Source organism: Gracilinanus agilis, chromosome 3, assembly GCF_016433145.1.
Source record: "Gracilinanus agilis isolate LMUSP501 chromosome 3, AgileGrace, whole genome shotgun sequence".
Classification (NCBI taxonomy): domain Eukaryota; kingdom Metazoa; phylum Chordata; class Mammalia; order Didelphimorphia; family Didelphidae; genus Gracilinanus; species Gracilinanus agilis.
In genome coordinates this window covers 376,630,831-376,647,956 of record NC_058132.1, presented here as the reverse complement: position 1 = coordinate 376,647,956, position 17,126 = coordinate 376,630,831, and the positions used below count along the sequence as shown (strand labels likewise).

At 33.6% G+C, this 17,126-nt stretch overlaps 1 protein-coding gene across 1 annotated transcript in view; it reads right to left on the bottom strand.

The window, feature by feature from the left end:
• CNKSR2 (connector enhancer of kinase suppressor of Ras 2) overlaps nt 1-17,126 on the bottom strand; it is a 338,457-nt gene that overhangs the window by 255,569 nt on the left and 65,762 nt on the right. The window lies entirely within an intron of this gene.

The window sequence follows — 17,126 nt, the reverse complement described above, 5'->3', positions numbered from 1 at the left end:
CATGCCCAAACTATATTTGTTTCTTAATCTACTAGCCCATAAATTCACTAAGGCAGGAACCCTATCACATCCTAGCTAAACTTTGCATCTGTCCCACTGCCTAGGATAACAGTAGGTGCTTAATATATCTTCTTTTGAATGAATGAATAAGCAAAAGATAAAAGGAAATTTAACTTTTTAAAATTGTAGGATTAATCACAGGAAATAACATAAATAAAATATACAGTTCCCAAGATATGATGTTCACTATACTTGTAAAAACTATACCATGTATATGACTACACTGAAATTTTATGAGCAATGGAGTAGCAGAAGTTTTTCCAAATGGACCAAGAAGAGCTAGAAGACTGACCTAATTGTTTTTTTTACAAATATTTATACAAGATTTTGTAGTGGGAAGGGCCTGAAATGCCAAGTAGTCCCACCCAAAATTGAACAGGAATTTCTTTTCTTATTAAGTAGTCTTCCAGTATAAGATTTTCACTAGAGGAATTCACTAGAGCTCTCAGTGCAGTTCATCCCACTTTAAGGTTTATTGTTTGTTAGGGAATATTTCCTTACATCAAGCTGTGATCTACCCCTTTGAAACATCCACCATTAGATCCCAGTTTCATCCTCTGGGACCAAGTAGAAGTCTAATCCCTCTTCCACTGATTATGAAGTTATCTTAATGTGCTTATTCCAAGCTAACAATATGCTGATGACATATGTGAAAGTGTTTTGTAAACTTAAACCTCTATACCAGTGGTTGCCAAACTTTTTTGGCCTACCTCCCCCTTTCCAGAAAAAATATTACTTAGCACCTCTGGAAATTAATTTTTAAAAAATTTAATAGCAATTAATAGGGAAGATAAATGCACCTGTGGCCATCACCACTCCCTTGGTTGCTGCAGCGCCCACCAGGGGGAAGTAGCACCCACTTTGGGAATCACTGCTCTATACAAATGTAGACTATTATTATTCTACCATCATCCACTCATTTATTATGTCCATCATACTTACCTCCACAATACCCCTTGGTCTATCTCCATCTCTTCATCCCCAATGCTAGTACTATGGTTCATTCTTAGATTATATCACAGCATAAAGGAATATGAAGGAGGTGACTAGGTGGCTCACATGGTATATGGAGAGCCAAGCCTAGAGATGGGAGGTCCTGGGTTCAAAGATAACCCCCATTGCCAAGTTCTTACTACTCTTCTGCTTTGGAACCAATACAGAGTATTGATTCTGAGATAGAAGGTAAGGGTTTTTTTAAAAAAGGAATGTCAAGATCTCAAAAGTTCCTCTCAAGGTTTTTTATGCTCTAGGAAGACGAGGTTTTGTTTTCTTTATTTCTCAGGGGAATCACCTAGTCAATAGTTAAATCAGCTATTGGATTACTGCTTCATGTGCAATTAACCACAAATTACAATGAGGGATCACTGGTCTGGCTCATTTAAAAATGATTGGCTTCAATCTCATAATACTGGAAAGGGGTAAAACAAGGTAAGATTTTTATTCAGTGATGTGGAGAGACACTAAATACCCGCCTATAGGTTTAAAAATCCAAAGTTAGATATGGCTGGCTACTGAAAAAAATCAAATAATGTTAGTCCATACATCTATTTTCATCGTGCAATCTACTACTACTTCGATTATAAAGATACCATTTTTTAAGAATTATCAAAAACATTATTATCATTAGAAAAAGTAATATTACTTTAAGTCATGCAGCATAAAAAAGTCAAAACCTTGCTATTTTAAATTGCAGCCAATTTCTGATTATTAGATGACTGTTTATCTTGTTAGTGGGCTATCCAATCCTCTTGCTTCTTCCTGATCATTTCTTAACCCAGTTTTCTAAGCTTATTCACTCTAATGCTATTAGTATCATTTACATCCTGGCTTGTGACAGAATTCTCAACTTAATAGTTCACTGTTCAAAAATGGTACAACTTGGCCAAAAGGAACAGAAGCTAAAACAAGGGACAGCTGCTGTAGAAATGGAAATTATTCATTCTGGGAACTCAGACCACATTACTTTTAAATAATTCACATATGTTTAAATAAGCTTTTTTTAAAGTGACTGGGACCAAGGGATCTTTGAACTATATTTGCATATTTCCAACACTCTCAAAGAGCAAGGAGGTCAATTGCTAAGAAAAAAAAGATACAGACTAAGAGGGAAAAGTCTTAAACATACCCAAAACTGAATTTTGTCTGTTTTCATTCCCTCTCTTCAGTGTTCCTTATTTCCTAATTCGTTTATGTCTACTGAAACAGTAAGAAAAATCATTTTGTTCTACATAGCCTTTACTAAAATCAGATTTAATTGAATATATAATATACTAAAAATAATTTTTATGGGCAACAAATTCTGAACTATTTTTCCCCAAAGAGTAATCAATGGGAAGTTTCATCCACACCTATATGGAAGAACAATCTCTGTCTTTTCTTTAGAGCAGAGATTGCGTTATTCTTTGTGTTGGTATATTTTTTCACTATGAAGGGCTTTGAAAAATGCCTAACATAGGAGGTAGTGCCAAGACGGCAGATTTTAGAGAGCAACCTGATGAACTCTCCCAACATTTCCCTCCAAATAATTCTGAAATAGCACCTCAAAATGAATTCTGAATATAACCACAAAAGGTCAGAGTAAGACATTTTTTTCAGGCCACAACACTTTAGGAGGTCAACAAGAGAGGTCTGTGACACCAAAGTGGGGGGCTGACCTGGAGCACACATGATAGCAACATCCATGGCAAACCCTGGAAGTCTTTGTGGAAGAAGCACCAGCAATTTTAGGAGCTCTCCAGTCTACAGATGGAAAAGGGTTCAGACAATTTTTCAGAAAGAGATTACAGGAGACCTTTTTCTGATCTTGAGCACAGAATCTGGTGCTATTGTGCTATTAGGAAATTCTATTGCTCATATACAGTTCTAGGGCAAGGAGGAGTGCTTATGTTCCATTGCAAGGGAGGAGGAGACCTGGTTACAGTTCTAGAGTCAAAAGGAGCACTAGTGCTTACACTGAATGGGGATCTGAGGTTCTTCCTCAGCAAGGAACAAAGCATAGACCAGGAGACAAATTACTATACATTATGGCAGATCACACCACCTTGGAAGCACTGAAAACTTTCAGAGGCCTAGAACTAGCATAAAAAAGTCCTAAACTTGGGACAGTCCCTCTTCACCCCTAGATGATCAAAGCCCAACTTTAATATAAAGTTCAAAGTCAAACAAATGGGTTAGAAACATGAGCAAATGATGAACTTGACCATAAAAAGATACAGTGGCACAAACTGAGAAGAAGATAGCAACATGAAAAGAACTACAAGCAAAATCTTAAAGAAAAATTGCAAATTGCCCACAAGCCTCAAAAGAATTCTGTTAAATTCTGTTAGAGCTGTTAAAGAAAGATAAGAGTGGTAGAGGAAAAAATGAGAAAAGAAAATTATGAGAAGAGAATTAATTGGTTAATATAAGAGGCAAAACAAGCCAAAACAAAAGATTGAAGAAAATAACACCTTAAAAAACAGAATTAGCCAATTGGTGAAGAAGTTAGAAAAATTTACTGAAGATAAGAGCTTCTCAAAAAAGCATAATAGGTCAAATGAAAAAGGAGGTATAAAATTCACTGAAGAAATGAACTTCAGAAAAGCAGAATTGATCAAATGGAAAAAGAGGTACAAAAGTTCACTAAAGAAAATATATTTCTAAAAGTTAGAATTGGACAAGTGAAAATTAATAATTACATGACACAACATAAAACAATAATGCAGAGTCAAAAGAATGAAAAAAGAGAATGTGAAATATCTCATAAAAAAACCAACTGACCTGGAAAATAGACTGATGGGAGAGATAATTAAAGAATTATTGACCTACATAAAAGCCAAGATAAAAAAAAAGCCCTAGACTTCACTTATAAAAATAAAATCTACACCCAAATTGATTAATAGTCAAAAGATATAAACAGGCAGTTTTCAGAGGAAGAAATAAAAAGTACCTATAGTGATATAAAATTGTTTCAATTACTATGGATTATAGAGAAATGCAAATTGTAACTGATGTACCTCCCTACACCTATCAAAAATTACAAGTATTGGAGGGGAGGTAAGAAAGTAGGTACGCTAAAGAACTACTGGTGGAATTTTGAATTTATTTAACCATTCTAAAGAACAGTTTGGAATTATGCCCAAAGAGTTATAGAACTATGCAACTATAGTTGTTTTGCTAGCATAGTTGGATGCAACTATAGTTGCATACTTGTATAAAACTACCCTTTAATCCAGACTGCTAGTCTGCATCCCCTTAAAAAAAATCAGAGAAAAAGGAAACGGACCTATATGTCCAAAAATATTTATAGCAGCTCTTTTTGCGGTGGCAACGAATTAGAAATTTAAGGAATGCCTCTGAGGGAATGGTTGAACAAGTTGCACTATATGACTATCTTGAAGTACTATAAGAAATAATGAGCAGGATATTTTCAGAAAAGCCTCAGAAGATCCATATAAATTAATGCAAAGTGAAATAAACAGAACCAGGAAATCATTAAAAACAGTATCTAAAATATTGTAATGATAATCTTTTGTAAAAGACTTAGCTACTCTGATCAATACAAAGATCTGAGATGATGCAGAAGGTCTCACGATAAAAAATATTATCCAACTCCTGAGAGAAAACTGATGAACTGAGTTCAAATGAAATTATAATTTTATCACTTTCTTAAAAGAGGGGCTCTCACATATTAGGTGCTTAGTACTTGTCAATTAATTAATTGATGAGGAATCTAGAGTTTAAAGGAGAAAAACTTGGCACAGTATAGTCTACCCTTTGACTATAGATTTCTTCAGAATAGAGGACATATGACTACCAAGTCTATGATTTATCTGGCAGATAGGACTTAGAAAGTTGCCTAATATAGCAAAAAGACAAGTAATTTGTGTAAAGTAACTTAATTAGTGTTGGAGAAATAACTTGAATTCAAAATTTTTTGACCCAAAGTCTAGCACCCTACCCACTAGACCCACTGCCTACATTTGGTTGGAATTTAACCCAAAGAAATTGCTAACGAACCCATTACCAGAGGAAAGAATAAAGTAAATAGCTTTTTATTCCTGTTTTATAAGTCCACTGACAATATCAAGACTAAGGAGAATGAGGTTCTAAACATTGTTCCCTACTTTACATCTCCCTAGCCACAAATAGGGGTGGGGAGTTAGAGTAGTACTGTTTCTTTCTTTGTCCCCCAAATTTACTAGATTTTCAGGTAGAGCACGAATTTGTTAGCTAAGAATAGCCATCTTCTTAGTCTTACCCTCTCATAATATTTACAATGGAATTTATTGTGGGTCAATTGAATCTTGGATGTTTTCAGGATCCAGACCTCTGAAATCAAATCTGACTACTTGATAATGTTTCAATTGAACACTGACCAAATGGAAAACAAGCCTCCACTGCCTTAATCTGAATTAGGAGCTAATTAGTGTAACTTCACAATCACCAAAATAGATTTCATAATGGATTCAAGTGATTGACAACTTTTTCAATGTTAATTTGAAAACTATAAATAATTACATAGCAACTGAAGTTATTCTTTACACTAGAGCACTAAACAGCCCACATACAAATAAAAAATATTACCCAAACATGCTAAATTAGCCCAGTTATAATTAATGAATCACACATTTGAAGTAAGACTCCAAAGATAGGAAAGAAACTGTCTCTCAAATTAATGTTCCTTCTTTTCTGAGCTATATAGTTAACATCTCTACAAAACAATTTGGGCAGAATAACTTGTAAGGGTAGGCATAGATACATAAATCATTTCAATTTAGAGTTCTGAATTTTTAAATGCTTTCTAGCCACATTAATATTAGCATTAAGTGAGCTATTTATATATGTATTCCTTGAATAAAATATAATTTGTATTTTAAATTTGATTATCTGCATCTTCTTTTTTTTTTGTGGTGTTGAGACAGCATCATGAAGGGTGCAAGGAATTGTGGCCCTGAAATTTACTACCTGTATGACCCTAGGCCTCTGTTTTCTCCTTTGTAAAAAGAGTTGGTTACTCTTTGATCTCTAAAGTCCCTTTCAATTCCTAAGTTCTGTGAAATTTTTCAGGAGTAGTTAATTAGCTTTTTCTGATGATGATGAAAGATGGCATTCAGAGCATCAGAGTTCTGGAGCTAGAAAGGAACTCAAAGACCAACTCTTCTAATTCTCTCATTTTACAAATTAGGGAACAAGTATCTTTTCCATGATTCACATAGTAAATGTCAGAGGTCAGATTTAAATTCAGGTCCTCTGATATATATGTGTGTATTCATATATGTATATATATGCATACACAATATATATCTATATGTACATATGTATATGCAAACACATAATATAATAACCTCCTTTGAATCTCTTAAGGCCCCTATGAGAGATGTGCTGTTAGTATTAATATCTCTAAATTATAGATGAAGAAATTGAAGTTAAAGAGTTTAAATAGCATAATTATGGTCACATAGTAAATGTTAGAGGTGAGACAGAAAACTAGGTTTTGCGGGTTCCAAGTTAGCCTTCTATCCATTTTGTTACCCTGGATCACTAATATTAGGTAAATTGCTTTAATTAACCCCCACAAAAACAGTAAAGATATGAACAGACTAGAGGCTCCAAAAAACTAGCATTTCAAAAACAAAAACAGTAAGCTGAACTTTTAACCAGCCTTCCCTGATCTGTTGTCCAGAGACTTTCTCCAAAATGGTTAACAAATAAAATATAAAGAAACAATTCCCAAATTTTAATTACTCAGTTTTTTAAAACATTTATTAATATTTATTTTTTAGAAAAGTTAACATGGTTACATAATTCGTGCTCTTAATTTCCCTTTCACCCCCCCCCCCAAGCTCTGCTCCCCCATGGCTGATGCGTATTTCCACTGGTTTTAACATGTGTCATTGATCAAGACCTATTTCCAAATTGTTGATAGTTGCATTGGTGTGATCATTTCGAGTCTACATCCCCAATCATGTCTATTTTGATGCATTAACCAGAGGAAACATTTATTTTGTCCCCAAAAGTAGCTTAAAGAAAAGCGAATATCCCATTTGATGAGTTCAAGTCTGCTGCCTTCGGAAGAGAATCACTGATTTTAGTCAAGTCCTGAATTTTTTAACATTTATTATTTTCAGGGACTTAATGCACACTCGGGAGACAGCTTTTAGTTTCACAGTGTGCCAGTCTGTCATTTGTCACGGAACATGAAGAACACAGGTGGCTGCCAATAATGCTAGCTTTTCCCTACTGGCCTGGAAATGTGACTCATTGTTGTCCTAAGGAGATAATGCTTTTTGGTAAGAGCAACCAAAGTTCTCATTTCATCTTTGATTAAAAACCAAAGGCTACAAGAAAAAAATATAATTGCCTTATGTCACATTTTTTAAAAAGTGATTAAGCACTTTTAATTAAAAAAGAACAAGATGATTTTTTGGGGAAAAGAATGCTTAAAGAGTTAATGCTCAAAAAATTAATCAAAAGATAATAAATGTCATGGGAAAAAATTTGGAACAGGAAAACATCCCTACATCCAATCTGTGCTCAGTCTTATCAATTCTATCCCTAGAACTTTGCTCCTATTCATCCCCTTCTTTCCTCTTACAAAAGTTCCGAAAATCTTTCATAACACCTTAGCAACTTGGAAACTTGATGACAATTATCATCAGAGAGCTCAGCTGTTATCCCACAAAGTGAGCTTTTCAAAGTAATTCAACAAAATACAGTCCAGCTACAAAACTATAATGAACAGAATCTATTTTTTTTAAATAGCTGAATATCTTCTGGATAATATCAGAGTAGTGAATTAAAAGTCAGAAATGCTTGGCTCCCTTAATTAGTTTTTAACTAGCTACAGAATCTGGAAAATGGTTTCCTTAATATGAAATGAAGAGCTTGCATTGATCTAGATTAGAAGACTTAAAGTGAGTTCAGGAATGCCTCCAAGGTCTTGAGATACTTTCAGATAGATTGCCAGGTGAAAATTATTTTCATAAAAATACTAAGATATTTTAATTTCCAACATGGTAAATACTGATGAACATAACCCACATAAACAAAAAGTCTTCTGGGCCCTCACTAATTTTTAAGAGTATAAAGCAGTGATTCCCAAAGTGGGCGCCATCGTCCCCGGTGGGTGCTGCGGCAATCCAGGGGGGGCAGTGATGGCCACAGTCTGATAGTATGTGACAGGGGGCACTAAGTAATATATTTTTGGAAAAGGGGGCGGTAGGCCAAAAAAGTTTGGGAACCACTGGAAAGGAATCCTGGGGCAAAAAGTTTGAGAATTGCTGGTCTAGATCAGTGTGTGAAAGTCAAATAGAAATTATTCCTAAAGGGCACATATTGACTTAGAAAAGCAGAAATTAGCATCTATTTTGTATTATATTTTTATTTATTATCCTGATATATTTCTCAATTATATTTTAATCTGGTTTTGATCAGGTGCAAGTTTGACATTTGACGTAGAACATATTAATGATTTCCTAAACTAAAAATCAGCATGTTGATAATCTGCTTTATAGAAGCATTATGTTTTGGTATTTTTAAACAAGTCTGCTCTTTTGGAAAATAGTTTCTGATATATACTATGTCTATATCCCAGATTTTACACACACACCATACATACAAGAACACAAAAATACATATATGAATATATGCATTCCCTTTCCATATGTGCATGAATATTTTTAACATATGTATAGACATTTGCATGCATATATGCACACACAAAGATACATACACATATATAATTTTATCCAGCATTACAACTTAAAGTTTAGCCATAAATTTATATCTATTTTATTGGACTCTAAAGATTATTGAAAATCCTCATTCTCATTGGTTTTACCCAGTAAATATATACAAAATTGGCAAAGACATAATTTGACAATGGTTTTTGAAAATTATTCATGTAGTTATGGTGAAAATCATTGCCTCCACAAACATAAACATATCTGTTCTCTTCCTTCTCTTGGAAGGCATTGACTTCAGAATACTTTCAACAGATAATCAGAACTTTTCTTTCAATTCTTAATAAATATTTCAAGAAAAAAATTTCCAGGGAAGACATAATTTTAAAAAGGATAATAAAACCAATAAAGTATTTTCATTGCATAGTTTTTAAAATGTTATTTTTTTCTAAAGAAAAACTTAATTCTGTCTTTATAACATCCAACTCTTCATATACATGAAGAGAGAATACAGTGAAAGTCAAAGGATTATATAGTTTATATAAATTATTTTTAAAAATTGTAAATGATTCTAAAGACTTAAAATACATGGTCTCCAAAGTGGTTGCATCTCTCAAATAAAGGTGCATGGATGATTTGTAGAATATTTACAAAATAAGTATAATTACAGAAGTTTTATTTGAAATGAAATAAAAATGCTTCAAGAGTAAGAAAAAAGCAATCCAAGAGGAGAGGGAGGTGGGAAAGGAACCAAATAATGCATTCAACATTTCTAACAAAATTATATCATCTAAATTTTATAAAGAGTTGACATGAAAATTTAAGATTAAATATCATTTCTGCACAGATAAGCAGTGGAAAATGAATGGGTAATTTCCAAAAGAAACACAGTCAATGGTCATCTGAAAAATATTCAAAACCAATAATAATAATAATAGAAATGCAAACTAAAACAATCTGAGTCATAAAAATTTGAAAAGTTGTAAAAGATTTTAAAAATTCACTATTGGTAGTTCTGTGGAAAACAAGCACTGTCAATGGAGCCATGAATTGTTACCATCATCTTAAAAAGTAATATGAAATTACCCAATGAAAATTTGAAAAATCTTTGTAACCTTGATTTTAAAGATTTCACTTAGTTTTATACACCAAACAAGTTACAAAAGAGAAAGCCATATCTATGCAAAAGCATTCCCAAAAGTACTATCTAGTGTAAGAATAAAGGAAAAAAACAAATAAAGTAAACTTTGATAAACAAAACTATGTACTCAACTTTGGTAGGTTGGTTGAATTGGACTGTAAAGATTACTGAAGTTGCCAACATTGGTAGATTAGCTGAAATAAATTGTGCTTTATGAGTATAATAGAATTTTATTGCCTCATAAGGAATGTCAATTATGAATAATGCAAAGAAATTCAGAAAGATTTGTATATATGAAGATATTCAGATTAAAGAAAGAAGAATCAAAGGAAGAAAAAAATAAGCACAATGCCTGCAACATAAAAGATGACATTAAACAGCAATGAATCTACCACAACAGATGCCACTGGCATTAACACCTTTCTGAATTTAAAATACAGATCATTTTTATAATATTCAAAAATAAAAGTAGTGCAAAATTTAATGTTCAAACATTCTAAATCAAGGTTTATTTAACTAGTGTAGGCTTTAAAATTTTTAAATTCTTCTTCTTGTTTTTAACTGTTTTTATTTTTTCTAATGACTTCATATATTTGAAATTTAGTAAATGTAGTTGAATGTTTAAAATGTATTCTAGCAATAAAAAATGAAGACCTAAACCAAAAAGTTTTTTAGAAAAATAGAGACTGAAAACATTTGGATAAGGTACCTCAAGGGCTATTGTGCGTTTACCACAAGGCCTCTTTGGCAAAATGAGATACTTGTACTTTTTAGGACTGAGCATGGAGAGAAAAACAAAGAAGAGAAAAAAGGGGGGGAACCTGTTGCCTAGTGACAAAGCCTAAAAGGAATGTTTCTGCTCTGCTTTCTGATGGCTAGGTAGGCTGACCTTAGTGGCCTGACTAAATGATTCTGTTCTGCCCAATGAATAGCTCAAGAATAAGAAGGAAATCTCCTCAGCAGGACCATGATCCTAAGGAAACAACTATAACAAAAGGATGACTGGCTTTTCCCTCAGTAACGGGTAAAGGGTGATTGAGAAATATGAGTAGATTTTAATACCGCATCTCTGACTTACACATGCATTTTATAGTTTCCAAATTAAAAACATGTAGAGAACTCAAGAATTAAGTACATGAAAAATTTAATATTTTAAAACACCAAGTTATTTTAAACAAATAATTTCTTGACATCTTGAATATATAGTCAATACTATATATACACATATATAATAATTCAATTTACATATTGAGCATGTAGATGGAAATGTATAATTTTCTTCTATATTTTTTATTTTTTTCTAATGTAACTTCTACAATTCTATAGACGAAAATGCAATAGAACAGAACATCGAGTCCGAAAACATCAAGGTTATAAAAATATACATCAATTTAGTCTTATTAGATGAAGAGGAAAAAAAATTCCTACTCTAGGAATTTTGGCAAAAATGAGAACAACCATTGTTTTAATCCATGAAGTTTAATTGCAAAGAATAAAATAAAACCAAGTTGTACCCACACTCTGAAGGGCAAAATCTTACTCAGGACAAATGACATGCAAAGTCAAATCTGTTCATCAGCTTCCTCCCCCACAAACAGGTTGATAATGAATATAAGAAATACAGTATGAAAATATTTTAATCAGGACATTAGAGAGCCAAGGGTTCTTAACTGGGGTCTAAAATTTTTTTAAAGAATGATAATTGTTTTAATATAATTAGCTTCTATTTTAGTCCTTTTATTTTTATCCATTTAAAAATAATATTCTGAGGAGTCCTTACACTTCACTGCCCAAGGGTTCCATGACATAAAAAAGAATCCCTGTTCAAATCACACCCCCTACCAATTTCAGAAATTTGGAAGCTAAAACTGAGAGACTGTGACTTGAACAAGGTCACAAGGCTAGCTCATTGCAAAGCTGAGATCAAAGCTCAGCTATTGCTGTATGATCTTGTTTACGTCAAGAGGATTTGAGTTAATTTTTAAAAAGAATTGCATTTAGTTACTTCAAAATGTGCATAAATTTCTTTTTTTTTGAATTTTTAGAAATTTTTTTATCAATTACATATAATAATAACTTTTCATGTAAATTTTCCAAAATTATATAATCCGAATTGGATCCCTCCCTCACTTTCCTCCCTCTTCCCAGAGCTGGTAAACAATTCAGTCTAGATAATATATATGTATTATTATGCAAAACACATTTCCATATTGTTTGTTTTTGTAAGTAAATAATCATATGAGGACAAAAATCCCAAATAAACAAGTGAAAAATTGTATGCTTTCATCTGCATTCTGATGTTCTTTCTCTGGAGGTGGATAGCGTTCTTTGACATAAATTCCTCAGAATTATCCTAGATCATTGTATTGTTGAGAGTAGCTAAGTCTATCATAGTTGATCATTCAACAATATTATTGTTACTGTGTACAACGTTCTTCTGGTTTTGCTTATTTCATTCTGCATCAGTTCATGTAGTTCTTTCCAGCTTTTTTGAAATCATCCTGTTCATTATTTCTTACAGCACAATAGTATTCTATCACTATCATGTACCACAATTTGTTCAGCTATTCCCCAATTGATGGACATCCCTTCATTTTCCAATTCTTTCTCACACAAAAAGAGCAGTTAAATAGTTTTGTACAAGTAAGTCCTTTCCACCCCCACTTTTTAAAAAAATCTCCTTAGGAGACAGACCTAGTAGTGACACTAAATTTGTTTTTATAGCCCTTTGGGCATAGTTTCAAATCCCCTTCCAGAGTGGTTGGATTGATTCACAATTTCACCAGCAATTTTACCTCATTCCCTCTAACATTGATCACTTTCCTTTACTCTCATATTGGCCAATCAGATGGGTATTATGTTTGCATGAATTTAAATCAATCAGACCACAAGTGTTCATTTAGTTTCTACTATGTGTCACAGTTAGATAATGAGATACAAAGATAAACAATGAACCAGTCCCTGCTATCAAGAAATTTAAATTCTATCAGGGCACACAACATGTACATTTATAGTATACCTGACATGTGCACACACAAATACATATAAAGTGAGATTACATTTGGGACCTGAAGGAAGTCAAGGAAGCCAGGAGGAGAATAGGGAGGAACAAAATTCCAGATATAGAGAAAAGCCAGTAAAAATGTCTAGGGTCAATAGATGGAATATTCTGTTCAAGAACAACCAAGGAGGCTAATATCACTGGATTGCAAAGTATATGGGTATAAATATAAAATGATTGGAAGGGAAGAGAGGTGCTGGATTATGAAGGCTTTGAATGGCAAACAAGAATTTTGCTTTTGATTTTGTAGGTTATAGGGAGTCACAAGACTTTTTTTTGAGTGGGAGAATGATTTATTCAGACCTATACTTTTGGATAATCAATTTGAAAGCCGAGAGGAGTCTGAATTGGAAAGAAACTTGAGGAAGGGAAACTTATTCCAACATTATGAAAATATTCCAGGGATGAAGTGATAAATGCCTGGACCAGGGTGGTGGCAGTGCCAGAGAAGAGAATGGGGCATATATGAGAGGTCACAAAGGTAGAATGAATAGTATTTGGCAACAGATTGCATATTAGGGGTGAGAGGAACTGGTTCTTGAGTTGAGTCTTGAAGAAAGTGAGGGGTGCTATCAGAAGGAAAAGAGAAGGGAGTGAATACTAGTAGGAACTGGCTAGTGCCAAAACATAGAGACAAGTGGATTGCTATGTGATGAACAGTTAGTCTATTTTGAATGTTTTATAGTGTGGGGAGGATCCAGATGCTGAAGGGCTTTAAAAGTGAAGAGTTTATACTTTATCCTTTATGTATGATTAGATATATGCTCAAAGAAAGTCATTTTGAAGACTTTGTGGAAGAGGAATTGGAGTTAAGATAGACTTGAGGATGAGAAAATGAGTGACTTTAGACAGAGACAATTAGGAATAGTCCAGGTAGGAGATGAGGTCTTGAATTTAGATGGTGGCTCTGGGAGTAGTTGGAAAGGAACAGAAGCAGAAGATGTAGAAGTGAAAAAAAAAGACAAGATTTGGGTATGTGGGACAAGAGAGAAGGAGGAGTCAAGGATAATGCTAAGTTTACAAATCTGGAAGACTAGAATGGTGGTGCTGTTGATAGAATTAAGTTCAGTAGACAGTGTTTTGGTAGAAAGATAGTGGGAACAGTTTTGAGTATGTTGAGTTTTAGATCTGTTTGAAATGTCCTTTAGGTAGTTGGTCATATAATACTGAAGCTCAAGAGAGAGAGAGAGACTGGTACTGGATATATGGATATGTAAATTATTTATGTGGAAATGACAGACCCATGGGAGATTATGAGATCACCAAGAGAAGATATAGAGAAAGAAGAGGAGAAGACCCAGAGCAGAACCTTTGGGTTCTCTAATTATGGTATGTGGTATGGATTCTGAACCAGAAAAATGAAAAAGAATGATAATATAGGTAAGAGGAGAATGAAGAAACAATAATAACTAAAATATTTATAATGCACTTACTATGTGCTAGGGATCCTTCCCACAACCCTGGGAAGAAAGTGCTATTATTATTTGTGTTTTAAAGATGAGCAAACTAAGATAGATAGCAGTAAGTGACTTAACCAAGATCATACAACTAATAAGTTTTTGAGACCTGATTTGAATGAGTTCTCACTGACTTTTTGCCTAACACTCAATCCACTGTACCACTGTGCAAAGGGAATTTCATCCCCTCCCCTCTCCTTGATTGCCAGGTCCATCCCATTCTCTACCTGATAAAAGAGTTGGGTTGGAGTCCACCTACTTCTTTTTTGGCTCTGAACTTCCCAGAGCAGGCAGGAGAATGGATAGAGAAGCTTGGAAGGCTGGACAACACGTGGTCAGACAGAATTAGAGTAAGGGAATTTAAATCTATTCTTATCTATCATTTCTATTTCAAGTGATTATTAATAAACTTTATAGAAAATAAGAAAGTGGTAGATATTAATTTTAAACCTAACACCACATAGGTATTCCCCAAAATATAAAATCAAGAAAACCCGAAGAATAGAAGAAACAGGAGAGAGTAGCTAACAATGTCAAATGATGCAGAAAAATATGCAAGGTGATTCAAGGCTAAACAACAACTAGAGAAATAGAACTGTCATTCCAGAGTTCATAAGATCTCAAATTTCTCACATTACTGTATAGTAACATAAAAAATAACCATCTAATTTTTTTTAAGTAGACAAAGAATAACATTGAAAACTTATTCTTAAAATCTTTCAAGTTACCTATGGCTTTCAGTTTTAAGGATTCTAGTGCACTCTCTAACATAAGAAAGCAATTCAATTAATTATACTGAAATCTGTATTTTGCCTTATATTATTCAACATTTTATCAACAAGTTGGTTTAATACACTGATGCCATGTTTATCACATTTGCTGATGACACAATGCTGGGAAGGACCACTAATTTTGTCAAATGACAAAATAGAAACAAAAAACTTCCTGACAGGCCAGAGCAATGGTCCAAATCTACCAGAATTAAGTTGAATTCAGGATTTATGTAAGGTCTTTCAGCTTCCTTCGAAAAAACAATTACACAAGTTCAGAAGAAAGAAAATGTGTATTTGCCGTATATAGTAAAAAAAAAACTAAACCTAGAGTTTATTTAATTGCAAACTCAATGAGTCAACCACGTGACAAACTTCTGAGAATAGTGCTGTATAAAATCCAAAATAATGGGTATAACAGGCCTATTGTACTCTGTCCCCTATCTAGATTATTCTAAATATTTCTGGGCAGAGTAGTAATTACACTGACAAATTCAAGTAAATCCAGCAGAAGGTAACCAGAATGGTACAGGGAGGGAATAGGACTAGATTATCTTTCAAAGTCCTTCAAACTCTGAAATTCTAGTGTTGGAGGTTACACTGAAAACCATAGGGCAGGCATGGTTACATACAACTGTAATATCAGCTATTTTTGAAGCTGAAGTTGGCAGGTTTCTTGAATTTTGTACGTCTGAGATGAAGCATGCTAAGCTGATCAGGTGTCCCCACTAAGCCTGGGTCCAAAATAGTGAGCCCATGAGAAGTAGGAGGTGAAGTCATTAGGTAGCTTAATAAAGGACAAATTAGTCATTCTGGAAACAGAACACATCAGTAATGAGATTCGACCCTTGAAGTGTTTCTTGTGCTAGGAAAGGAAGACAGATCTAGTCTTAAATATATAAAAAATAAAAGAGAAGAAAAGGAAAGTAAAGAATAAACAAGATGAGAAAGGAAAAAGAAAGGAAAAGAAATGAAAAAAGAGGAAAGAAAAGGAAAAGAAGAAAGAAAAAGAGAATGGGAAAAGGAGAGAGAAGTGAAGGGAAAACACAAAAAAGGTAAAGAAAAAATATGAGAAGATTAAAGAGGAAAATACCTATTTACATCATATGTCAAAACAAGCTATGGGAAAGACCCCAAGAGGAAATCTTTTGCTCCCTCAACTATTGTAGATAATTTGGTAAATTTGCTATTTAATTATAATAGAGCTCTTCATCCTCATCTCCAATACTGAATATCTGTTTTTTTCCTCGTTGTTTCACTATTGAGTTTCCATTGTTTTCAGTGCTCTACACTCAAGTGACTTAGTTCATTTGTTTCCAATAATCATTGCTCCTATATGATAATCAATCGGTGTCTTCCTATTCCCTAACCAGAACACTGCATAATAATGGTGATTATTTTTGTTACAAAGACTTCTTTGTCAGAGCTCATATTTTACGATGAATTGAGCAATCATGGTCACAGCAATAAAGAGCAAACTCTTATAGATCTCCTGACAAAGCCAATGAGGAATAGTGCATCATTTAATGGTAATAGAAAAAATAGTCATGACACATATGATGTTTCTAAGAAGTGGGGAACTCTGTAACAATCACTTCATGCAGTAAGGCTCATAGTTCACTGATGGTCAAATACAGCTAAAGGCCAGGAGCCCTTGGCAACAATGACCTTGTATTTTGTGACTCTTCATTCAACTCACTGGTTTTTTTTTGGAAACTAGGACTTTGGGAGTAAATCAATGAGAAAAGGCTTGATATGGAATAAGAGTTTAGAGAATTAAAAAGAAAAAAGAAACAAAAACTGAAGCAAAGTATCTGCATAGACATTCAAACCAAAGAGAAAAACAAAATCTGAGAGTAAACCCTTATCAAGGAAACTTGGACATAAATGTTAACCTTAGTAGGCATCAGAAGGCAGTAAAAGTAAAAGATTTCTATAAGCAACCTTTTAATGCTCACCAATTAAACTCCTCTC